Here is a 25,619-nt window from a genome sequence, read left to right as displayed (position 1 = left end):
CCCGACTCCCCGCATTGCCTGAGCAGCTAGCTAGCGGGAAAGCTCAAGCAGGATTCTCACTTTATTGACGTTGCTAGTTTATGTATGGCTTCTCCCTGTTTGGAGAAGCCATAAATAAAGCCAGAAACATGTTAAGGGCGTGTTCCTTAACGGCCATCGCTTTTCGCCAGTCTCCGCCCTCCTCCCTCCCAAACCTCCCTTATCTTATCAGCCATAAGATAAGCCTGACATGGATTGCAGGTTACCTGCATGATGGTGGCCCATGGCAGTTCCGCTGTCAGATGCTTAGGGTCGCTCAGGAGCAGCGGTGGGTTTCAAAAATTTTAGCAAGGGGTTCTCTGCCCAGTTGCTGGGTGGCCGTGGCCAAGGTAGAAGAGAAGAATAGTAATATAGTAAATTATTTAACAGTGTTGAGGGAATTATTTGCTTAGCAGAGTGATGGCGTTCGGGAAAAACTGTCCTTGTGTCTGGTTGTTTTGGTGTGCAGTGCCCTATAGTATCTTTTTGAGGGTAGGAATTGAAACAGTTTATGTCCAGGATGCGAGGGGTGTTTATATATTTTCACAGCCCGCCTTCTGAGTCGTGCAGTATACAGGTCCTCAATGGAAGGCAGGTTGGTAGCCATTGTTTTTTCTACAGTTCTAATGATCCTCTGAAGTCTGGGTCTGTCTTGTTGGGTTGCAGAACCAAACCAGACAGTCATAGAGGTGCAGATGACAGAATCAATCATTCCTCTGTAGAACTGGATCAGCAGCTCCTTGGGCAGTTTGAGCCCAATGGGTGCCCATAATTGGGCCTTTGCTGAAACCCTCTGCGAATTGAAGCCCAGCAGCCTTACCACACAGGAGAAGCAGTTTGCTAGCTGTGTCAAGGTGCACAGATTTCCACGCACAGGGACTCTGGTGGTTTTCAGAAATAGACTGGACAACCGTTGGACAGGGATGATATTAGGTCTCCTGCTTTGACCACGGAGTTGGACTAGAAGACCTCTGAGGTCCCTTCCACCCTCGGGTTCTACAGTCTACGCACAAGGACCCTTCCAGGCAAGCAGGGCCTGTCAATAAGCCATTGCAAAAAAACCTTCCTCTTCTTGTGATTTATTTTTTAAAAATCCTCTACTGTGTGGTCCTGTCTTCCTGTAAGCCCGGCAGGAGGAAAATAATTTGGAGGAGGAGGAGGAGGAGGAATTTTAAAAATGACCTTCCTTTTCAACTTCTTCCCTCAAGGTTCTTCCCCCGATAAGGTTTGTACAACTGCACAAAATGCCAGACATAACTGAAGACGCATGTAAATTTTCCGGCGAGGCTGTTATTTGGCCTCTGAGCTGTGTTGGACAGCCGTTCCCCCAGTGCTTTTATTCAGCAGATAGGCAGGGTTGGGAGGTGGGTGAGTAATTATTCCATTAAAGGAAAGCAAGCAAAATACAAACGGTCCTTGTTATTCACAGGGATTGGCGTGCAATTGCCAATAACAAAGCTGCCCATGATGGTCCACGATAAATTAGTGGGCTGGAATCCAGATGCCTGGAAAAATGACACTCAAAATGCAAGAAAAAGGGAAGGAAGGAAGGAAGGAAGGAAGGAAGGAAGGAAGGAAGGAAGGAAGGAAGGAAGGAAGGAAGGAGAGGGAAGGAAGGAAGGAAGGAAGGAAAGAGAGGGAAGGAAGGAAGGAAGGAGAGGCAAGGAAGGAGGGAAGGAAGGAAGGAAGAAGAGGGAAAGAAGGAAGAAAAGGCTAGGAAGGAAGGAGAGGTAAGGAAGAAAGGAAAGAATGAGGGAAGGAAGGAAGAAGAGGGAAGGGAGGAAGAAAAGGCAAGGAAGGAAGGAGAGGCAAGGAAGGAAGGAAGGAAGGAGCGAAGGAAGGTAAGGAGGGAAGAAAAGGCAAGGAAGGAAGGAGAGGGAAGGAAGGAAGGAAGGAGAGGTAAGGAGGAAGAAAAGGCAAGGAAGGAAGGAGAGGGAAGGAAGGACGGAAGGAAGGAGAGGCAAGGAAGAAGGGAAGGAAGGAAGGAGAGGTAAGGAAGAAAGGAAGGAAGGAGGGAAGGAAGGAAGAAGAGGGAAGGAGGGAAGAAAAGGCAAGGAAGGAAGGAGTGGTAAGGAAGAAAGGAAGGAAGGAGGGAAGGAAGGAAGAAAAGGCAAGGAAAGAAGGAGAGAGAAGGAAGAAAGAAAGGAAGGAGGGAAGAGAGAGAAGGAAGGAAGTTTGCGTCCTTTAGACAATTAGCACTATCAATGTCAATTGGTTTTGATGCCTTCCTGAATTCTCTCTATCAGCAGCCTTTCAATCCCAATTGCCAGACTGGTAAAAAACGGGGGGGGGGGACCTTCTGTTATCGGTCCACCAGGGGCATTCCCTGGGCACATCTGGTTGGCCTCTGTATGTCCCAGGAGCGCGTGGAGAACATGGACCTTCAGGCTCTGCCACTTAGGAAAAGCATCGGAGAGAAACTGGGATCTTCCCAGTCATGGTCTGCTAGCTAAAAATTCCCCCGTTTTAAAAAATAACTTTTTTTAATGGCCGTTGTGCCATTAGGGATGGTTGAAAGGGTTGGCCTTGTTTTTCTAAGCTGTTCGGGTTGAACCTTCGGGGCTGGCTGATCAGGGTTATGGTCGCCCTGGGGCAAATGTGGGGCCTGTGATTGGTTTTATTCACACACACACACACACACACACACACACACACACACACACACACAGAGCAAGATCAAAGACAGCTCCTCTGGACATTGGGGTTTACTTATGGCTTCTAATAAAAGAAAACAAGGGCAGGGAGGGAGGGAAGGAAATCCAATTTAGGGTCGATGCCCTGTGGCTGCCTCCAGCCGCCCCCTCCCCTGCCTTCTTTCATATAAAGGCTATTGTGCCCAAGGGGTCCCTCAAGCAGAAAGTCACAACTGGGGGAACGCTGCAGTGCGCATCCTCGGCTTCATCCCAGAAGCGGGAAGGGGTGCATTGCGATTGAAATTAAACAACCCTGCTCGGTTGTGAGATGAGCGGCCCATAAATTTCATAGATAATAAATCAGCACCTGCCCCCACTGCTCGATATTCTGAAGTTTGAGATTAATACAGGCATCACCTGTCTAATTTTCCGGATAGTGTGAACTAATCCAAGAGAAGGGGGACTTATATCTCTTTTTTTTAGGGCTGAGGTACAATATAGGCAGACTGGGTTATCTGCAGGTTTGCGTATTTGGGTGGCTAAATATAACCAGAATTTGATATATTATTTTTATAACCACAAAAAGTATTTCTGGCAGGTAGAAGTGATGCCTGCCTGCCTTCCCTCCCTCCCTTTCTGTCTTCTTCCTTCCTTCCTTCCTCCCCTCCTCCTGCTCTTCCTTCTGTCCCCTCTCTCCATTCTTTCCTTTTCCCCATTCGTCCTTGTGTCCTTCCCTCCGCCCCTCCCTCCCTCCCTTCCTTCTTCCCTTCTTCCTTCCTTCCCCATCCCTCCTTGTGTCCTTCCTTTTGTCCCCCTCCCTCCCACCCACCCTCACCTCTTTCTTCCTCCCTTCCCCTCCAACCTTTTTTCTGTTCTTCTCTCTGCCCCTTCCCTTCCCTCCCCTCCCCTTCTCTTCCCTTCTCTTCCCTTCCCTCCTTCGATTTGAGAAGTTTGTTAATCAACCATTTCATGCAGCAGCAGCAGGGGAATTCAGAAGGGAATCGGACTGCTGGGCTGGGCTGGTGGCTACTAAGCCTGGAGTTCTTTTGCTTTTGGGAAAACATTGGCCGGCTGCATTCCAGGAGGAACTTTCCCCCCCCCCAGCCAGTTTTCTCTGGCTTCAAGGCAGCTTCAAAGCAGCGGAAAAACAGGGGATATCCTTACGTATAGTAGCTGCAGGGCTTCTCTTGAAGAAGAATATTTGCCGGTCTTTGTATCCAGGTTGTTTGGGGTATCAATAAGTTGTGTTTTGGACAAGGCCGATGCTTGGAAATCAGATGAACCAAGGAATGTCCTAACCAGGCTCGAGTTTTTCAAGAGCAGCCCAGGAAACACCCCACCCCTATTTTTTTATTGTGACATTAACTGTGTTTAAATAACCCCTAGCAAGTGCAGTTACAGAATGTTAATACAATTCAATGATGCTACCACAGCATTAAACATGGCAGAGGACCAGTGGTGAAATTCAAATTTTTTTTACTACCGATTCTGTGGGCATGGCTTGGTGAGCGTGGCTTGGTGGGCATGGCAGGGGAAGGATATTGCAAAATCCCCCTTCCCTCCCCACTCTGGTATTTGCCGGTTCTCCGAACTACTCAAAATTTCCGCTACCGGTTCACCAAAACCTGTCAGAACCTGCTGGATTTCGCCCCTGCAGAGGACACACCAAAAGCCTCCATGGGTTCATAATAGTAGATTGGCATTTATTTGTCACATATACTGCATAAAATTGAGCCATCGTCCAAGAATGGGCCACAATGCAAAGCCCCGTTTTGCAATACAGCTAGTCCTCGACTTGCAACCGTTCATTTAGTGAGACATTCAAAGTTACAACAGTGACTTATGACCGTTTTTCACACTTACAACCATTGTAGCCTCCCATATAGCCATGCCCTCGGTTCTAATTTGGCTTTCCGGAACGGTCAGCCAAACCCGATGGACCACTTCACCAGCGACCACTTTGAAAACATCATTCAAAAGATCCTCGTTAAGAGGAAAACTGAGCCGTCCATAAGGATGCACAAAAATGTATTTTGGGGCTATTGTTGGAACAAGGTATTGAGTTGAAACCAGTTGAAACCAGAAATATTTCTGCTAGGAATTTTACCTGAAATTTATAATAAAGAGAATGTATATTTAATCATTCATCTATTAACTGCAGTTAGAATTCTATTTGCACAACATTGGAAAAGTGGAGAGATTCCCATTGAAGAGAAGGTGATAAGGGAAATATTAGAATGTGCAGAAATGAACAGATTAACTTTAGCAATTAAGGAGAAAGAGCAAACTTAATATTATCTGATATGGGAAGTATTTTATCAATGGTTGGAGAATAAAAATGGAGCTTGGAAATGAAGAAAAGAATAAACAGAAAATATATTAAGATAAATAATTAAGATAAAAGTTGTCAGTGTGTTTATGAAGAGAATAATGATATTTAATGCTAATACGGTATTATTACTAGAAAATACTAAGAAGAAAATGGGGAGTTTTACAATGTTTAAATGTTGTTGTTTTGTTTTTTTTACATTTATACCCCGCCCTTCTCCGAAGACTCAGGGCGGCTTACAGTGTATAAGGCAATAGTCTCATTCTATTTGTATACATTTTACAAAGTCAACTTATTGCCCCCCCAACAATCTGGGTCCTCATTTTACCTACCTTATAAAGGGTGGAAGGCTGAGTCAACCTTGGGCCGGGCTTGAACCTGCAGTAATTGCAGGCTCTGTGTTCTAATAACAGGCTTCTCTACTGCCTGAGCTATCCCGGCCCTTTAATGTATTATAATATTATAATATTAAGCTTAGAGAAATAATATGAATGTGAAAGATGTGACAAATAAGAAATGATGTAGCACAGAGATGTTTGCACCAAGATGACACACTGCATAAGGAAAGATGGAATGTTTATCTTTGTAATTAAAAAAAATAAAAAAACTTTTTTTAAAAAATGTATTTTGGGGTGTTAGGAATGGGGAACACCTCTTAGAGTAGAGAAAAACTTTGGGGAACTGTCCCAAATTCCCCCCTTCTTTTCCATCCTAATTGCAATACGTTGCTGACTCGCAGAGCCTGCCAAAGCTTACGTAAAACCTCCCTACCGTTCAGAGACCATTTCCCCCTTCAAACACACCTTTGGGCACTCTTCCCACCCACCCTGCACACCTGGGTGGGTCCACATATGTCCATTTCCCCCCCACTTTCCTCCCGCCTTGGTCTCAGGTCTTCCTGGCAGAAATTCTGAGCCGGCCAGACGAGTCAACAACCCCTTCTCCCCTCCCTGCCGCCTTTTGCGAGGGCAGAAAGTTAAAAATTATTCAAGGCGAGATTCCTGGCCTGCGGACCAGTACCAGGCGAAGATTTTCACCGCCCCGTTCTGTTCCTTCGCCAAAACCGAGATAAGACGCTAACGCAGTTCTTTTGGAGTAATAATTCTCTTCTTCTAGATTGCGCTGGGAAAGTTCCGTCTTCTACCTTTCTCCACCCCCACCCCGCCCCAATTATAACCCACTTTCTCCCCCCCCCCTCTTTTATTTTGTCAGATACTCCCTGGCCCTTAGGGTGATGAATATTTGGTGTTAACTAGAAGGGAGGGGGGGGGGAAACGGGACACTTTAAAAGATGCAAATCATTAAACCACCCCATGGCTGAGTTCCTTTCCTCCTCCTGTCGGTTGCTTTCACTTCAAAGGCCAAGTAAGTAGCAGATTGATTGATTTTTTTAAAGCCCGGCTGCCCTTCGCAAAAGAATTTTGCATTGTTTTCTCTCCCCCCCCTCGAAACGTTGAGAAAACTGGACGAGGGCTGCAGAGTTTGACCTGGGAACTGAGGCACTGCTGGATTCTCTCAAGCCCAGCCAAACGGAGAAAAATTCCCAGGAATTCCAATTTTTTCCCCCCCCACGCTCCACCTTCCATCCGTAACAAATCACCTGGCGATGAATGTTAACAGTTGGGGCCTTTTTCTCCCCCCCACCCCGAGAACTTTTATAAAAGAGGAGCTGTCCGGTGGCAAGGAAGGATGGGCCGGCGACGTTGGCAAGCGCGGATCGTGGATCGCGACAGCCTTCCTGGGTAGGGTGGGCAAGGTAGGAGACCCTTACTGGGAGTCTTTTGCAGAGACCAAAGACGCACGGAAGACTACCTGGTCTTGAAATAGGCCTGAATTGGACTCCCACAAGCGGCACCATGTTGTGCCCATCACTTAGGATACAACCACTCAAGCGATGGGCGCTACTCATCAGTGGCGGAGATAGAATAGAGGTGGTTTCACCTTCCTGTTTCGGTTAAGATCAGGGCCAAACCCCTGGTCCAGGGGATCCCGCTAAGTATTTTGGAGATTCCCCCATAAATATCTTGGGTTTACTGTCAGTTGATTAATTAACTCGGCCGCTTGTTTGTATTCATTTTCTGGATGTTTTTTTGTTTGTTAACGTCTTACTGTTTTTTAATTGTTTTAGAATTCTAAGGATCATTTGCTTGAGTTGGAAGGCTGCAAAAATGGAATGAATGGATGGATGGATGAATAAATTTGGGATCGATTGAATGCCAGAGATTGTCAAAGAAGAAAAAGCAGATGGAGTGGAGATTGGGAGGGTGGAGACGGTGGGCTTCATTGCTCTGCATAAGAAGACAGTGGAGGAGGAGCAGTGTGGCCTAGTGGATGGATGCCTCCTTATTGTATGGGCTTAATGATCTGAATGCTGATTGTATTTGGTTTTGACCTGGCTGGGTTTGGAGTGTAGGACCCCCTCCCTCCCATTCCTGGGTCTTACCCTCCAAAGCAAAACCTCCAGAACAGGAGGTGCAAATAGATTTCAGAGCTCAGACCTTGGCTCAGCCTAGCCTACCTGGCAGGCTTGTAGCAAAGATGGAGGAGGACCCTTCCCGTCCCCTCTGTCCCTTGCTTGCTGTTCTGCAGTGACGGTGTGTATCGGGTCCAAGCCTAACAGAAATGGGCTCCATTTTATCCTTAGGAGACGAGAACAGGCTTTATGGAAGCGATGAAAGTCACTGCTGAATTAAAGTAGACAAAGCCATTTAAAGCAAATGGGGGGTGGGAGGGAATGATTATCCTCCCCACCCCACTTAACTGTGTGAGTTTGGGAGCTAAACTTCTCTCCGTTACGCAAGGGGAACGTAGACTTTGCTCAGGGACTCGTTTCTTTCAGCCTGAGCTCGACTCAAAGCTTGCAAGACGGGCCTAGGTCTAGGATCACTGGCCTACCTCCCCGGGCTGTTGGTGTGAAGGCCAAAGCCTTCCCATAATCCCCTCCCTCATTCAGAATGGCTGGGACCAGAGCCAGGGATGGGTGGGGCCAAAGCCCGGGGTGGAAGGAGCAAAGGCCAGTGTGGTGGGACCAAACACCTTACCCTCCTCCTCTTTTTGACCCCCTGGTCTTCTCATCCCTTTGTTTTGGAGATTGTTTAGGGCGGTGACGGTTAACCTTTTTGGTGCCGAGTGCCCAAAGCACACACGTGCGCCCGGCCCCCCCAAAATGCAATGTGAGTGCCCCCCGCACATGCATCCCAGCCCCCCATTTTGGCTTCCAGGAGGCTTTGGGGTGCGGGGGGGGCTTTACGCACATACGAACCCCTCCCCCAATGCAATGCGAGGGCCCCCTGTGCATGCATCTCACCCCGCCCTCCCATGCATGCGTGGCAGAGACCTGAAGACCAGCTGGCCGTAGGGAGATGCATGCGCATGATCGGTGGGAGCTGGGCTGGGGCGACGGCTGGCGTGCCAGGCGACATTGCTCCACGTGCCACTTCGGGCACGCGTGCCATAGGTACGCCATCACGGGTTTAAGGTGATGGATGATGGGAATTGGAATCCAAATACCGCTGGAGCATCCCCTTCAGAGGAAGGCTGGCTTTGGGGCAGGGAAGCCTCCCATTCATGAGAATAAACTCTTTGAGTGAATCCCTCTCGGCTTAAAAATGCAAGGCGGCTGACATATTTTTGTTTTGAAACTATTGCTGCTGTTTAAGGGCATTGTTTGTCTATTGTTGTGTTGTAAGGGCATTTCCAGCTACTGATAGATACACGCTGGCCTTATTTGTCTCCTAATTGTGACCATCCTGACCACAATCGCATCGCCTGAGCCGTTTCTGATCGTCAGGTGGTGCTAACAGTTTAAGGCCGGTAGCTATAGCAGCTTCTCGAGAAGATAGCTTGGCAGGGAGGCCCTGGGCTTCAGAGGGTTAACAAAACCCTCTTTGCATCCGGCAGGTTCAAAACACCTGCTGCCCCCAATCCACCCCATCCCAGACAGCCAATGAGAACCCAGCACGTAGCAGCTCCCAGACAAGTGTCGGTTTGAAACCCAACACCTGCCTCCGGTTCCTGCCAGGTGTGGCGGCCAGGTTGATGCTCGCCTCTTCTCACCTGGAAGTCTCTCCCTGTTTCCCCTCCCCCGCCTCCTTCCTTTCCATCAAGAGATTTGGCTACTTCCTCCCCGCACAGCTCCAATCTCCATCCGAGGTATTCGATCCTCAGGTGGTCGGCACTTCTAAACGCCCACCTGGCCGCTAACAGGAGTCGACCACAATGCCACCTTGCCCGTTTTCCCTTTCCACAGGTAAGGGATGTCCTTCTTCTCCCCAAGCCAGAGCTGGTCTTCCTGGAAAGGGGAAGGTTGTGGACCCCAAAGGGGACAGGAATCTGGTTCTACAACAAACCAGCAATGTTGGCCATGCTGAATCGCCAGGCCTCCCACCTGTCTCCTAACGTCTCCACCAAAGCATTCTGCAACGAGGGGACTCCCTTCAAGACATCTGGACTTCAACTCCCAGAGTTCCAAAGTGATGCTGAACATGCTGGGAGTTGGAGTCCACCGAGCTAGGAAGTGCCGTGGGTTGTAAGATATAGAATGTATTTTCCAGCAAGTTTTTGTTAAAAATTAGGATGGGGGCTTCCCTCCAACGCGGGGTTGCAAAACACAAATTTCTCATTTTTGGCACCCTCCTGAAAAGGGTAGGCAGAAAAAGAAAAGACCCATTTAACAGACCCTTAGACTTGATCCATCCTATCCAAAAAGGGAGGAAACAATGGCTTCACACGCCACGCCTCTTCCGTCCCTTCCACTCACCTCCCCACCAATTCTAAAAAAGCCAACGGGTCCTTGCCCATTTCAGACAAATGATTGTCCAATCTCTTTTTGAAAGCCTCCAGTGATGGAGCAGGAGCACCCACAACTTCTGAAGACAAGCCGTTCCCCTGATTAATTGTTCTAACAGGAAATTTTTCCTTAGTTCTAGGTTGCTTCTCTCCTGGGTTAGTTTCCATCTGTTGTTTCTTGTCTTGACTTTTAGCAAATAATTTGATCCCCTCGTCTTTGTAGGAGCCCTTCAGGTATTAGAACACTGCTATCACGTCACCCCTTGTTCTTCTCTTCACTAGGCTAGACATACCCAATTCCTGCAACCGTTCTTCGTACATTTTAGCCTCCAGCCCCCTAATCATCTTGGTTGCTCTTCTCTGCTCTCTTCCCGTTGCTCTTGTATTGTGGCGACCAGAACTGGATTCCAAGTGGGGTCTTACTAAGGCTTTGTAAAAGGGGTAGTAGAACTTCACGGGATCTTGATTCTATCGCTCTATTAAGCCCTGCTGAGCCGGCCATTTTATGGGTCTGTATTCCCAGCCAGCTCCCTCCAAGGAGGTGAGAAACTCCCTCTTATTTTTGACTAGAGGTGGGTGGGTGGGAAGAACCACCATCAGGGTCCAGCTGGCATGGATGCCTTCAAAACCTGGCACTGCCCGAATTCAAAAGAAAAGAGAGCTCATTCGACCTCCCGCCTCATTAGATCTCTTGATTGATGGCCTGCTTCAAAGCCTTGTTTTCTTTCCAGATCTCAATTTCTTTTCTTTTGGGGACTAGCCGTTCAAGTCGTTTAACCTGCCTTATCAAGCTTTTGGGGTGGGAGTGAGAATGAAGCAAAACTGGAAGAGCCCCTTTAATTAAAGCCTTCTTGCCTTCCTACACTCAACAGGCAGCGTGCCCGGAGGGATCCTGGTCCATAGCAGGCATCCATCGTTCCTCTTGGAGCCAATGGGATTTGGTTGGCCAGTAGCATCCACCTTACCTGGGGGCCATCCAGTCCCTTTCTTGAGGTTAAGTCCATCTGCAAGGAGAAAGTGCCGATTGGCCAAACCTTCTCGCACCTTGCAATGTGTCTTTCTTGGCTAAACTCTGGGGGTGCATTTCAGTGCACCTTGAAATGTTGGCCTTGTGGATGCCAATTAACCTCTTGGTTCGCTGCTCATTCAGGGCAGAGGGTCTCCAACCTTGGGCAACTTTTTAGACTTGTGGACTTCAACTCCCAGAATTCTTCAGCCAGCTTTCTGCCCGAGGAATTCTGGGAGTTGAAGTCCCCAAGTCTTAAAAGTTGCCCAAGATTGGAAACCCCTGATTTAGGGAGTACAGATCATCCTTGACTTAACAACAGTTCGTTTAGCGACCGTTCAAAATTACAACGGCACTGAAAAATGTGACTTACGGCCGTTGTTGTTGTTTTTCCCCCACTTACGACCATTAGCGGCATCCCCGTGGTCACATGATCGAAGTTCAGATGCTTGGCAACTGGTTCGTATTTAGGACGGACGCGGCGTCCCGGGACGTTGATGCAACGATCAGCTTTCGCAGCCTTCTGACAAGTAAAATCAAGGGGGAAGCCGGATTCGCTTAACAAACTCTGTTACTAACTCAACAAGTGCAACGGTTCACTTAACTAACCGTTGCAAGAAAAGGGTCGTAAAATGGAGGCCAGCCATGTTAGTCTGCGGGAGAAGGGGCTGCCGCAAAGAAGAGCGGGTCAGTTGGTTCTCTTGTCCTTGAATTTGATGGTTGGGCAAGAATGTAATGGATAGAAACTTACCAAGGAGAGAAACAACCTAGAATTAAGGAGAAATTTCCTGAAAGGTGAGAATGATTAACTGGTGGCCACAGCTTGCGACCGGAAGTTGTGGGTGCTCCCATCACTGGAGTTTCAGAAGAGACTGGATAGCCGGTTGTCTGAAATGGCATAGGGTCTCCTGCTTGTTCAGGGGGTTGGGCTAGAAGACCTCCAAGGTCCCTTCCAACTCTGTTATTCTGTCCTGGTGGATCCCCTAGACAGCAAATGACCAGATTCCGCCTTGTTTAGTTGTGTTCTGAAATATTCCATTAGAAGGTGGGTCTTGATGTGGGTGGCTCTCTGTGATCAGTCCCTTCCAACTCTTTTATTCTGTTAGATCCAGTGGTGCCTTTTCCAACTAACACATTTTATCATATAAAGGAAAATCTTTGTAGCTCCTTCCACTTATGACTGCATGACTGTAACTTTGTTGCTTGTATCCTTACAATTTATATTGATTGTTTCCTGATTGCTTATTTGTATCCTATGACTATCATTAAGTGTTGCACCTTATGATTCTTGATGAATGTATCTTTTCTTTTATGAATACTGAGAACATATGCACCAAAGACATATGCTCCTTGCGTGTCCAATCACACTTGGCCAATAAAAAATTCTATTCTATTCTATTCTATTCTATTCTATTCTATTCTATTCTATTCTTCTATTCTATTCTGTATTTGTAGCTTGGGGTTACATGGTGCTCTCTGAACTTGGTTGTTTTCTTGCAGATGTTTCATTACCCAATTAGGTAATGTCATCAGGGCCCTTTTCTCAGCTCCCAGCACTGGTGATGTGACCTAGTTTTGGGTTATGAACCTCATCACACCTTTTATTCAAAGGCTTCCATTTTGGTGAACTGCTGCTTAAGTGTCAAGTTTGAGAAGGCGGACTTTTTACGTTTTTAGGAAGTATCGCCTCCGTTCGGACTCCAAGGCAAGGATTTCCCCTCTTCATCTGCTGTGCTGTGTTCACAAGGCTGTGAGAATGCAACACAATCTTGGCTCTCTCTCTCTATTCTTCTTCTTTTTTTTTAATGTTTTGAAATGCTCCCTTGCAATCTGTAAGTTAGAAACAGGCACCCCTTCCGACCTCTCTCTCGTTTATCTCACCGCTTGGCGAGCCTCCCAGATCCTGATGCAACCCTCCCAAGCCTAGAAATACACGGACCCGCCTTGAAGAAGCCAGGATCTGAATTCTGCCCATTTGCTCCATTAACCCCTTCGGGATAACTCCTGCAGACTTTCCTGAAAAGGAAAGAGAGGTGTGGTGACTTAATTCCCTCCGTTAGGGAACAGTGAGATGACGCAAACTGGGTTCCGCAATTGCCAGATGGTGCCCTGTCCAACTTCTGCGCTGACAAGATAATTATAATGGTGATTTTCTTGGGGAGGGGGGAAACACACACACACATGCACAAAAAAAACACACAACCCTGAGCATGGAGCTCAGAGGTGGAGATTTCAAGAGCTGTTAAATTATTACGACTGTTTACATACCGTCTTCTACTAGATAGCGCTGGTTGCATTGGGGACTTTTGACCCTGGGATCTTTCCCAAGGATCATTAAAGAAATTGTGGGGACAAGGGTTTTGTTCCAAGTTAGGCAATTTTTTTGGTGGTGATGGGGGGGTATAAAAGAGGAGCTGTCCGGTGGCCACATCACTGCCCCTTTCCACCCCGTCCTATGATACCCAATCCCTGTTGGAAAAAAATCTTTTATTTGGCCTTTCTTGATTTAGGCAGCCGCAGGCCCCATCTGAGGCTCCAGCGGTCCTTTGTTGTTGGAAACAACGATGTATTTTGACACCAACTCCAAAATATTTGTTCTCTGCCAATACCGGCATGTCATCTTCCCTTTCTTCCTGTCCTCAAAACAGCCCAGATTCCCTGCTATCTCTGAATTTTGTTGCCTAATTTTCTGGCTCTTGCCCAAGAGGTCAGATGTATTTTCCCCCTTCCTCCTTCGAGGCGGTGGGGCAGGCCAGAGGCAAAAAAAACCCCAAAACCCTGCAGAGATGACTGGAAGAAAAGCTGGACTGACTTCCTGTATTGCTCTTATTTCCCCCTTTAGCGTCCTTTGCTCCAAGGTGACCTTTGGGGTCTCCTGGTTTCCCTGCCACCAACTTGCCATAAATCCGGGTGCCTCGTCTGGATAGTTCAAGGCTCCCTTCCCCCCTCTCTCAGCACAGTCGCCAAAAGCACCTGCCCCGTTTTACGACCTTTCCTGCCACGGTCACTAAGCGAACCCTTCACGGCGGTTAAGTTAGCGAGACGGTCGTTGAGTGAAGGAAAGGAAGGAGCCAAAAGTGCGCAGGGAGCCATACCGGGAAAATCCAAGCAGGGGTCAGGAGGACTCCGATTCCAATCTGTGATTAGGCAAATGATCTGTTTTGCATAATGCCTTGGGGAGGAAAGGGGGGGACAAGGAATCTGGGCTCGATCAGTCCTGTCTAATCCAGCCTTCTGTATTTCCTCCCCAAAATAATAATAATAATAATAATCATGGGCCGCACCCAGTGAATAAACCAGGAAGAAAGTGGCTTTTTTCCCTCCCATGAACCCTTTTCTTTTCTTTCTGCGGAGTGAAACCTTTTCTCTTCCCTTCCTCTTTGTCCAAGCCTATGCCAAAGCTCCCTTGATACTGAATTTTCAGGCGGTGAAAATATTTTTTTTAACTTTGGGAAATGGGGCGGGGGGGGGCGCACAGAGAACCCCCTTTGGAGAGCCGAAAAGATGCCAGTGGGATTCTAAAAGAGCTGAAAACCTCATGTCTTCCAATCCAAACGAGTCTTAAAAACAGCGCGAGAAACACCGGGCTGCTTTAAATGAGGCCAGAGAAGAAAGATCCTTGAGCGAATGGGGTTTGGGAAGGAAAACTTCCAACGTCGATGTTAAGGAGTCCCCAGCAGGTCAAAAAAGTCAAAATGGCAGCCACCAGGGTGCAATCTAAGCTATTGGTGTGTGTGTGTGTGTGTTTTAAATATGTGCATTGCAGAGGAGATATTCAGCTGGTTCAGACCGGTTTGCAGAATTCACAGGTGGGCTTATCTGCTCTGGCTCTATGCCAGCCTATTTAGGCACGTTTTTGAGTCTGGGCCAGGAGTGAAATGTAAAATTTGTTACTACCAGTTCTGTGGGCATGTGGCTTGGTGGTGGTGAGGTAATATGACTGGGTGGGCGTGGCCAACTTTTTTTTTTTTACTTTTAAAAGCATTTTTTTGGCAGAAGAAAAAATGCTTTTAAAAGTAAAAAAAAAAAGCCTCTGATGATCACGTGGCTCAGCTGGGCACGGGTGGGAGGGGCAGGGCTTTTTGCTACCGGTTCTCCGAACCACCCACCGCCATCACTACCGGATCGGGTGATCCGGTCCGAACCGGGAGCATTTCATCCCTGTTCTGGGTGCGTGCGTGGAAGGCCGGGCGTATGCGCAGACAGTCACATTTGCAAACCAGTAGAGAAAGTAAGTGAATAGCACCTCTGGTCCATTGCTTAAGTGTCACGTGTTAAAAAAAACTGCAAGAGCTTTGAACGGGCCATTGGAGTGGCTGTTTTGACTTTTTGGGAAGCTGCGGACACCCCTAGGTGGTCCTTTGGCTGTGGTTCCTGTGAGCTCAGTCCGTGGGTCCCTCTTTGGGCCTGGGTTCAGGTAGAGGCAGGAGGTTAAATCACTTTTCCCTGGGTTGGATTCCTAGCCATTTCCCTAACAAGCAGAAGGCAAGGAGTTAACCGAATGCAGGAAGCGTTGGGGCTTTTTTTTTTCTTTTTTCCCTCCCCTTGGTTTTGTCCTCCTGGAGGTGAATCATCCCTGTTCAAACAGTAAACTGATCTGTCTTTATTTGGGGTGGGGGGGAGATAGAAAGGGAAAAGGTCGATCTGTACCAGTGAAAGGCAGCTTTGAAAAAAAGGCTGACCCCCCACGTATTCTCCTCTGCTTGCACGCCCACCCCTGCCCTTGGCTGTTCGGAAATGGCACTCTCCACGCGGGATAGAGAGCGGTGAAAGGAACCCGGAAGCCCCAAGCCAAACCCTTTGCCCACGTTGGGCCTGTTGTAGTTTTTTTTTTTAAAAAAATATATGTTAAGTGTGTGGAGGGGTTCAGGTTGCACCCAGTGAATGGGGGCCCCCAAACATCTCCCCAAAGCTCAGGTGAAAATCTCTTCTCTTCTCTTCTCTTCCCTTCCTTCCCTCCCTTCCCCTCCCCTCCTCTCCAACTTTCTTCCTTTATTTCTTTTTATCTGCTAGGATTCTTCTCTTCTCTTCTCTTCTCTTCTCTTTTCTCTTCTCTTCTCTTCTCTTCCCTTCCTTCCCTCCCCTCCCCTCCCCTCCTCTCCAACTTTCTTCCTTTATCTCCTGTTTCTTTTCTTTTTTCTGTTAAGATCTTTTCTTTTTATCTGCTAGGATTCTTCTCGTCTCTTCTCTTCTCTTCTCTTCTCTTCTCTTCTCTTCTCTTCTCTTCTCTTCTCTTCTCTTCTCTTCTCCTCTCCTCTCCAACTTTCTTCCTTTATCTCCTGTTTCTTTTCTTTTTTCTGTTAAGATCTTTTCTTTTTATCTGCTAGGATTCTTCTCTCCCCTCCCCTCCCTTCTTCTCTCTTCTTGTCTTCTTTTCAAAGGAGCTAAACACAAGATCTCTTCCCGTTTGATTCAGAGACATTGGGAGTTGGGAGGTCAGTCTACAAGATGGGGACTTCCTTGGCATAGCTTTTGATGCAACTGGCTCAGATTGGATGTGCAGCCTGGAAGCTGAGGTGTCTCCATGACCATCTGGACCTGGTTCTAGCAATGCTCCTAGCATTGTATTCCAAGGGGCTGCAGATAAAACAGGGTTGGAGACCATTGGAGAAAGGAAAGGGGAAATGGATGGGGGTGGGGTGTAGAGTCCTCAGACACAGACACACCACAGGTGAAGGGCAGGGAGTCCACCTAAGGTGAAAGGAGGAAGCAGAAAAACACAGAATGGGAAAAAAGGAATGGAAGTGATTTGATTGTTTGTATTCCTCAAAGAGAAACACAGGCTAAAAGTAATAAACAAAAATAATTACTGGTATTCTTCGGCAATTCCAGTTCAAGAACCTGGGAATTATCTGAGGAATGTTGTAACGTTTAACCTAGGCCAGCAAGGTGTTTTTTCTGTAAAATCCATAGTTGCTTTCGCATGATACGATCCTCTCTGGTTATTGCCACATCTACAAAAGTTTACTGTTTTCTTTTTCGGCTTTCTTTTTCAAGGGATATTCAGTGTGTTGTCTTCTAAGCAGCAATTGTTGTTGTTTTTTTGCAGAAACCCCATAAACTGTGAACTGGTTTTTTCTGCCCCCTTGTCAGGGTTGTGCTTATACCACATTTGGGAATGTGTGGAAATTTATTGTTACCAGAATGAATGATTTTGCTTCTCCGAGTCTCCCTGCTGCTTTGGAAGAAATATGTGGGATAGCGGTTTAAAAACTGGAATTAAGGAGAGCTGCCTGCCCGAGTTGTGAGATGGGAAGGTACAGTAATATCACCAGGGTGGGAAGTTAATCATGCACCAAGGTTTGGGTGGGCGAGAAAATTCTTCCATTCCCTGGTAAGGAATTAACTCTCAGTCCAGCCACTTCTAGTTCAAAGAGGAAAAAAAAAATCTTATGTCTTCCCAACCCACCATTTCTTTAGAAGGAAAATGTCCCAAGTGGTTCCATGATGTAAAAAGATAATTACAGTAGTGGCCAAAATTGTGGAAACCTTTTGGGGAAAGGGTATTTTTGAGGTCTGATGGCTAATAACACCACTTTTTTTGGGGGAGGTGTAGTACCATAAAATTATATATCAATGGAAAGATAATTTAATCAAAAGAACGTAATGTTTTTCAACCTTTGTTTGAGAGAGAAAAGTGGCTTTTTGCATGAAATTCTAGATTTTAGGCCAAATTCCTACAGTCTGCGCCGAACAGTCCTTGCACTCAATTTCACATTGCATTGCGTCATTTCGTCGTGGATATACCCAGGTGATTTTCGACTGTTTTAAAAGCATTTTTTCTACAACCTCTTCGGCCAAAGAAGTTGTAGAAAAAATGCTTTTAAAAGGCTCTGACGATCCCAGCTGAGTTGCCTGATCGCTAGAACCCTTTTAAAGCATTTTTTTTTACAGCCTCTTCGGCATAAGAGGTTGTAGAAAAAAAATGCTTTTAAAAGTTTTTTAAAAAAAAGTTGGCCACGCCCACCCAGTCACATTACCACCCCCTCCACCAAGCCACGCCCACAGAACCGGTAGTAACAAATTTTACATTGGCTTGAATCCCTCCACTGTGGTTTCGAAGCGGCTGGCTTTCAGCTAAGCATGAGTCTCAGCCCGTTGTGACGTCTTCGACAATCCACCGTTGAGCAAAACTAGGCCTCTGTTGTGATGTCCGGAAGCCAAGCGTGCCTAAACGGATGTGGATTTTTGCGATGTTTGCAACCTGTTGATCCGACTAAACTGAGCAAAAGGCGACAAAGCCAGATTTGGGGAGGGGGGGGGAGAGGGAGAGATAGATTTCCACTTTTATTATTCTTTTATTATTATTATTCTTTTAAATTTTACAAGCAAGACAGGTGTATGTGTGTATACTCCAGGGGGAAGGACTTACGCAGCAGAGCAAATTGGCACTGAGGTGAGCCGAAAAAAACATGTCATTCCTAAGAGGCTGCCTCTTTGGGGAACAGCCGGGCGAGAAAAACAAATTATGGAAAGAAAAGCAAAGGAGGCCAAGATGATGAAACAGGGGCCAGGCTGGGCGGAGGGAAGGGCGTGTCAGAAGTCGAACTCGGCACTGGAAAGAAAAAAAAACAAAGAAAGCAGTCCTATGTTGGTTTCAATGCCAAAGAATTGAAAAGAAAGGAAGTTGGATGCATCATTAAAACGCAACCCTGATTTGGAATCAGCAGTTGCATTTTAATGACGGACGGGATGGCTCCCGAGTTCTCCCATCGCGACACACGAGGCCTTTTTCCCCTTCGTTATATATTCCTCACGCTTTAAGCCCAGCCAGCACACGATATATAAATACACACGTGAGGATATCAAACAAGTCCCTGGCACTTGCCAACACCTGTTTGTTTCAAAGAGCAGTCGAGAGAGGCTGGGAATAGAAACTTTGCAGGGGGAAAATGAAAAGAGCTGTGGGAAGGCACATGGAACCGTGGCATCCCAACCTTTCCATTGCAGAGAAAAAAAGGAAAGAAAGAAGTACATTCGTGTCACATTCAGAAATCGTCCCTCCCTTCTCCCTTTCCAAATAGCACAACCAAAGAATTTAGAAACAGCTTGGTTTTTTTTTTTTTGGCTTCCCCACGATTGTACAAAACACAACGGCCTGAGGGAGAAGGAAAAAGAGCAGACGATTTTTCAAAGGGGCGCCAATGTTGAATATTAAAAGTTGGGGTTCAGTTGGGCCGGCGTCCCCTTAAAATTAAAACCGGAGAACGGTCAATTTGCTGTCCATTTCAAGCAATGTTTGCCGCCTTTTGCGACCGCCAGCCACTGTGCCAATTTCAAAATTCGCTCGCCAGTTAGAAATGTGCAAGGTGAAAAATGCATTGTAATCACGCGCCTCTTGGAAAACAAACAGGATGAAAAATGGTGGGTATGGTTAGTGAAATATACCTGCTTGTAAATATGCACAAAACGATGTTAAAAGATCTATGCAAATATTCTTGCAAATGTTGGTGCAGTTGCCCATCCTAAAACAGCAGAAATGGGGTGGAATCAATCTTGATTAATTTCCTTCCTTCCTTCCTTCCTTCCTTCCTTCCTTCCTTCCTTCCTTCCTTCCTTCCTTCCTTCCTTCCTTCCTTCCTTTCTTTCTTTCTTTCTTTCTTTCCCCAATAAGATAAAATGGAAATAAATTATCTCTACCCTTGCAATGCTTTTGATTGTTTTTAAAAAAAACTTTGAATACTAAATTTGATAAGGCCAACTCTCATTTTACCCATGTAGACCTTAATGTATCCTGTTTGCAATTTCACCATGAACCTTTAGTTTAATCAGCTTCCCAAAGGTGGAAATGAATGGGTTTGATCTCTCTGCCATGGCAGGGGAGACACACCTGGGTTATTCATCCCTTTCCTCTTCATTTCTTCTTGCTCAGTTTTCTGTTCTCTCCTTCCTAAAATCCATGGTGGGAATGACCCCAGGCAATTGTCTTAGTGAATATAATAATGTGACTGACAGAGTCACGGACACGGAGGGAGGGAGTGTGTTCTTGCACTTAAGCTATGGCCAAGCCTGGCTTATCTCTGACTCTGTCCATGAGGAACAGCTGGTTTCCAGACGTTGTGGGTACTTCATCACTGGGCGTTTTTAAAAAGAGATTGGACCATCATTTTTTTTGGAATGGTATAGGGCTTCTTGCTCGAGCAGCGGGGTAGACTAGAAGATCTTCAAACTCCCTTCCAACTCTGTGATTCTGTTATCATGCTACCCAGGGGTCCCGATATAAGCATGTCTAATCTCCAAGTTGTGGTTAAGCAGAGGCCTAAATGACAGGGACTAGCAGCACAATCCCCAGTTTTATCCGGGCAGGGATGTGTGCCCTGTGCGTTCGCTAGCAGAAATGTTTTTATCTAACTTGAGATATTTCATACATCAATCTGGGGAAGCAAATGGCAGCTATAAAACCCTGTTGTGTGTCAAGGGTGGTGGTGGATTTGGGCACAGCGAGAGGGTCCCCCCCACTTCCTAACGAGTGTCCTCTTTGAAGATCCCGGGGTCTTCCTGCAGCTCTCAGCCTCCACCAGTCCTGGCCGGGGATGATGGCCATGGTGTCTCCATGCCATCTAGGAAGCTGCAATGTTTATCAGCATCAAAGCAATGGTCCACTCCGTTCAGATGTTCCACCCAAGCCTTCACTTATCGCTGGGCCCACTGGATGCCAAGTGGCATTTTTGCCCTACCGCCCCTCCATTCTTCCTTGCTGATATGCGCCAGGGCTTAACTCTCTGATATTTATGACTTTTTTGTTCAAGGTTGTTTTGGAGCCAGTAGTACAGTGAGATCAATCCCTTGGAGGTCTTTTAATTGGGCTTCCAGCAAAACTTCCTCCCTCCCTCCCTCCCTCCCTCCCTCCCTCCCTCCCTTCCACCCACCACTCCGCCTTCTTCTCAGCCAGCTCTGCCCCCAGGTGCCTCTTCTTCTCTGGCTTCCCCTGGAGCATGGAAACAAGACTTAGCTGTCAAACAAGTCTTTCCCCCCACCACCCATAACCTCTTGCCCAACGAGCAAATCTCTAAGCAGAAAAGCATGTCAGGATTCTAAGCCTAGCAGAGAAACCCATTGGGGAAAGTAGTAATTTGTGGAGCAAAAGTATTATAAGAATACTGTTGGTGTCTTGAGGGGTCAGAGTAAGAGATAGGCCTGCTCCTGGGAGGGACAGAAGTCTAGGGGATCCCCTAGAGATGGATGAAAACAGGCCCTTACACTGGGATAGGCGGCCATTAGCTTCTGCTTTAGAAGCAGAAGATGTCAGATCCAGAATCGATGAAGGTTTGGGAAGGGTTCCACACTGGACATTCCGGAACTGGAAAGGACCTGCTGGTCATTGGTGGCCACGCTGGACCGATGCCTTCATTTAAAGCAGGTGTTTATTCAGAAACATAAGTTTCCTTAGGGCAGGGGTCTCCAACGTTGGCGACTTGTAAGACTTGTGGCCTTCAACTCCCAGAATTCCTCAGCAAAGCAAAACTGGCTGAGGAATTCTGGGAGCTGAAGTCCACAAGTCTTAAAGCTGCCAAGGTTGGAGATCCCTGCCTTAGGGGGACACAGTCACACTGCTGAGTGGATTTTCAAGAGGTCCAAATTCAGCTAGAGCTGAGAGTGAACTCACCGCTAACGTAGACAACACTAAACTGGGTCAAGGATTGGCTTGCTTTGCACTCGGGACACTTTCTGATCAAACACCCCCACCCTTCCATTCCAAGCTCTGTATCTGAAGCCTGCCAGACTCCCCCGCACCCCGATCTGTCCCACTATTTTGCCCTCCCAAAAACTGGACTTGTGAAGCTCCTTCCTGGTCCCTTGACCTCTTTCCTTTTGTCTGTCTGACGTCTGCTTAGCAATCTAAGGATGGCGAATCCACCACCCCACCGCCTCCATCCAAGACTGCTCCCCATTTCAGGAAGGCCCCCTCATCATCAAGCCACCTTCTTCTTCTTCTTCCTCCTCCTCCTCGTCATTCGCAGCTCCTCTCCACAGCAGCGGATCCATTTCCTTCATCCATCATCTGGAAGGTGGCTTTTCAGAATAACAGGGAGCATGTCCACCACGTATGGTAATAAGAACCAGGTATCTGATGATGACATTTCCAACATTTTTCTGATTTATTCTTGAACATTCTGGCTATTCTTGTCGGGGGTAGGTGCCGCCTGTAAAACATCTTACACAAATTCTCTTTATACGCAGTAGATATTGTCATCTTGTAATTTTGCGTCCACAATTTTTGCCCTGCCTCTAAATCAATCCCATGCCCAAAGTTTCCCCCCCAAGCAATCATTGTCTCCTTAACTTGTTCTTCTTCTAGTTTAACCTCTAATAAGTATCCATATAATTTTCTAATTAGATTATCATCCATACCTGTTAAGATTTTATCTAGATTGGTCAAGTTATTGTAAAAACCTTCTGTTTTGGAGTCTTTATCATATCTGGAGTGTATTTGCAGATATGAAAACCAATTCATAGTTCTTTCTTGCCCCTGTCCTTATCCTCCCATTGATTTCAACAAAACGATTTGCATCCTGGAGCGGAGCTCTTGCTCAGACCTGTCTTGTTATTCTTGGTCCTCCCCGTAAGGCTCAATCTCGCAGCAGGTTTCAGGTTGGGTCGCTTTGGGTTTCAAGGTCCAGGCCAGGTGCGCGACAGCTACCTCCCTGACTCACCCCGCCTACTCAAACTGCCAAAACCGGTGAAGATCAACCTTTGGGAGAACTGAGTCATCTCCGCCATCCCTGACGCTGCGACCTTCCTTTGGCCTTGGGTTTTGCCAAGGGTTTGTGCAACCACACTCAACGCCGGGGGGGACGGGGACGTACGGAAGGTGTCCGCGGTATCTGATTTTGCCTCGCTCTCATCAACCGAGGTTGGATCCCGTACGAGGAACGAATCCGACTAGGCTTGAAGGCCACAGTCGATGGTTTCAGTGGCACCTTGCAAGGAGCACGGGATTTTTTCCCTGTTTAAAAAAGGAAATACTGCAGGTCATCCTTGACTTACCACAGTTCGTTTAGTGGCCGTTCGAAGTAACAAGGCCACGGAAAAAGTGGCCTATGACCCCTTTTCACACTTACGACCGTTGCAGCGTGCACAGTATTCAAAATTCAGACTCTGGGCAACTGACTCGTATTTATGACGGTTACAGTCTCCCAGGATCACGTGATCCCCTTTTGTAACCTTCTGACAAACAAAGTCTACGGGAAAGCCGGATTCACTTAACAGCTGGGTTACTAACATAACCATACTAATCTTAAATTTTAAAATAAAATAAAAAATAACAACCGCAATGATTCGCTTAACAACGGTGGCAAGAAAAGTCGTCAAAAATGGGATAAAACTCACTTAGCAACTCTCTTGCTTAGTAGCAGAATTTTTTTTTGGCTCACTTGTGGCCATAAGTCGAGGGCCACATATATATATATTAGCAGCCCTGTTGTACATTAACAGTCTTAATCCTTCCATTTAGACTGTTAGACTAAAACATCAACCTAAATTTTTGGTTAGTGCCTGGTTAGCAAAGACGCGTGCTTGTTGCCCTTGGCCGCCTTCAAGTGAGTGGACTTCAACTTCCAGAATTCCCCAGCCAGCAACGCTGAAAGTAGCCAAGTTTGACACACACTGGTACAAATAACACTCAACTATGGTGATCCGTGATTGTATCCCGGTGGTGGAAATATTCCAGGTAACCTTTTCTCTCGTTTATTAGTCAGCAAATACAATTTATTTTTATTTGCATATTCCCTCCGATTGAACATCTGGCAGGAATCCTGACATCGCTGACACTTAAGAGTTGGGCCCTCAAGAGCCACGTTGCGCTGGGTTCCAAACAGATCATGCTGGAAAGTTGCAGCATATTTTCTTACACACACACACACACACTGAGGTACCCCTGAGATCAAAAGGCAAGTTTCTACTAACTGCAGCCAGGGGAGTTTTCAAATTGCTCCCGTTGCTTTGAAACAGCGACTAGAAGGAGATCACCAGAAAACGCACAAAAACACAGCTTCATTTCCAACCACTGCCTGAAACTCTGTTGGAAGAAACATCCAACTGGGTTCAATTCCAAGTGGGAAGAAAGACACTGGAAACATGGAGGCTGCTTGGAAAGATGATTTAATGATGGGCAGCAGGACCACATGGGGTTTTTTTTTGGACCCTGGGCAAAATGAGCACATGGAGTGGAGAGAGGGATATATTTATACACTGTCTTGGGCCTTGCCTTAAAGTTTCCTGTTCCTGTACAAAAAAATGTACCCCCTTGGCTGTTAGACTCCCAGGGGGCAGGGCTTTTAGCTAACTTTTTAGGCTGTAGGGTAACTTGAGTCCCAGGCCTGGTTGAATCTTGCTGGGTGATGATGTAATGAAGAGGTTTTGGGCAATTCCTATTATGGATTATTGGCTTTGTCTCGGTTTGGATCTTGAATGAGGGCTAATCCTATCATGTCCCAAGGGCCATGTCTTTTGTGTTGTAGATAAGCTGGCCCAACCTTTTGTCTTGTAAAACAACCAAAGTATCTGCTGGGGGCAGGGAGCTGGGGCTGAGTTTCCGCCTGTCTTACGATTTCTATTTCTCTTCTAGGGAAAATATTCTGCCTTTTCAATATTTCCTAGAATATTTCATTTTTCTAAGAGAGGAGTGGGTGCTAACTTCCTATAACTCGAATTTGCTTCCCTGGGCCCGAGCTGATTTGATTTCCAAATGAATCCAGTTTGCTGCTGCCCCGATTTGCATAACGCATGCAAAACAAATCGCTATTTCTTTTTTGTTTTCCCATCCTGCAGAAAGTCAACTTGTTTGTACTTTAGCGGGAATCCACACAGACTTTTTCTTCTCTTCCTTCTCTCTCCGGTCTCGGTATTTGCAAAATTAGAAACAACCTCTCCCTCTCCCTCCCTCCCTCCCTCCCTCCCTCCCTCTCTCTCTTTCTCTTTCTCTCTCTCTCTCTCTCCCTCCCTCGCTCTCTCTCTCTCTCTCATGCTTTTTTTGCCTGCTTCCAAATGCTGCCTTCAAACAGGGCGGGGCAGTTAAGGGTCAAAAGCCGGTTTAAAAGTTTGTGAAAAATCAACACAGGAATGCAGATTTTTATAAGGTTAGGGCTTTGCACGAAAAGGCGCTCAAAATATGCATTTTAAATGCCTTCGGATTTTCACCTGGGGTGTTTTTAATGCCTTCCTAAAATTTATCCCACCACAAGCGGCTCACTCTTGTGACTCTGGTGGCGCCCACCGTTAAAGTCACCCCCAAATCAAATCAAACCATTTAAAAGAGCAACCATTAAATATGATTAAACAGATAAACCGCTCATAAAACTATAAACAATAAAACAAGAGGAAACCGACATGGATTTGGGAATTAATCCATCATTTTGAGCCCTAGGACAGAGTCTTTCCAGGATCCCTGATCCACAAACTGGGAGTGTGAAAAGAAAAGGAAACAAGAAACAAAAAAACCCCAAAGCATTTCTTTGAAAAAAAAGTATCGACTTATAAAACATGCCACAAATGTAACCGGTTTCGAATCCCTTGAGATTAAAGTCATGATTTAGAGTGGGAAAGGACACAGTTTTGGTCTGATAGAGTTACAAGTTGACCAGGTGAGGAGTGGTCTCTTGCCTTTTGAACATTTGTGACCCTCTAAAAAGCATCTCTCCCCAATTAGCCACATTTTTAAAAGAGGAATTTTAATAAGGCTGGGTCTCCTGCAGGCCACGTTAAAACCCCAGGGGGTCATTTTTCCACTGGTTAATGGATTATTAAAAAGCATTTTTTCCCCCTCTGCAAGAGCAAACAAGACACCACGTGGAAACTGCGCTCCCTGCACTTTCCTTGTTGGGAGGATTAGCCCTGAGAGGGAGGC

Source organism: Ahaetulla prasina, chromosome 18, assembly GCF_028640845.1.
Source record: "Ahaetulla prasina isolate Xishuangbanna chromosome 18, ASM2864084v1, whole genome shotgun sequence".
Lineage (NCBI taxonomy): Eukaryota > Metazoa > Chordata > Lepidosauria > Squamata > Colubridae > Ahaetulla > Ahaetulla prasina.
Note: the sequence above shows the minus strand (reverse complement) of the source record.